This window comes from Macrobrachium nipponense, chromosome 46 (genome assembly GCF_015104395.2).
Source record: "Macrobrachium nipponense isolate FS-2020 chromosome 46, ASM1510439v2, whole genome shotgun sequence".
Taxonomy (NCBI): Eukaryota; Metazoa; Arthropoda; class Malacostraca; order Decapoda; family Palaemonidae; genus Macrobrachium; species Macrobrachium nipponense.
The window spans coordinates 15,300,010-15,300,862 of NC_061106.1; positions in this window are offsets into that span (position 1 = coordinate 15,300,010).

Below are 853 nucleotides of genomic sequence, written 5' to 3' on the forward strand. Positions count from 1 at the left end.
AGATGGTGTCGACTGTAGGAGCAAGACACTTCTACTGAATCAGTGACTCAAGTTAGCCAACTATGTCAGTAGTATTCAAAAGGCCAAGGACCTATTGCTTCTTCTGGCCCAATTTCTATGCATTATATTGTTAATTCTTTATACCCCATTCTTATCTAGTGATGTGGGATGATACTTAATTATGCATGCTTGTTGGTCAAGATGAATAGGCATGTGCTGCTTGAAGAATTTTAAACCTGAAAGAAACTTCCTATATGGTAAGGGCTTTTCCTCATTAGGAAACATGGCCTTATGGGATATTTTCAGACAATCATGCTCAATTAATGTACGGTTTTCAGCAGGACTGTAGGAGGGACTCTGTAACCAGGAATCGTCCATTTTGTTCTTAAACCTGGTTTAAGTCCAAGTTTTGGTCTTTTCCCTCTGTTATGCAACACGGAGTTTAACTAGTGTCATTACACTTTCATGCAACATAGAATGGTCAACACTACCCCTGGTAAAACTTTTTAGATGTAAGGGCGGTGGAAAGACATCAGGATGCTTAGCAGGTTTATTCCCAGTCAGAAACAGTCTTTGTGGGAAGTTTGCTGCTTTGAGTGAAATGAGACATCATATTGGTATGATCATTCATTCTGTGGAAGGACAGTGTTTTAGCAATTGGGGATTCAGGAAGAACAATTGCCTACAAGGGCCTTTACATCTGTAAGTTTGGCACTTGGTATGGATTTAAGGAACACTCATTTAGTTTCCTAGCATGTAGATGAACAGGGACATCCGAATGATTACTACTACTTTGTTGGCCCTCTGGCTTTGCAGTGGATGTTTCCTTAAATTTTGCCTAATTCAGATTCTT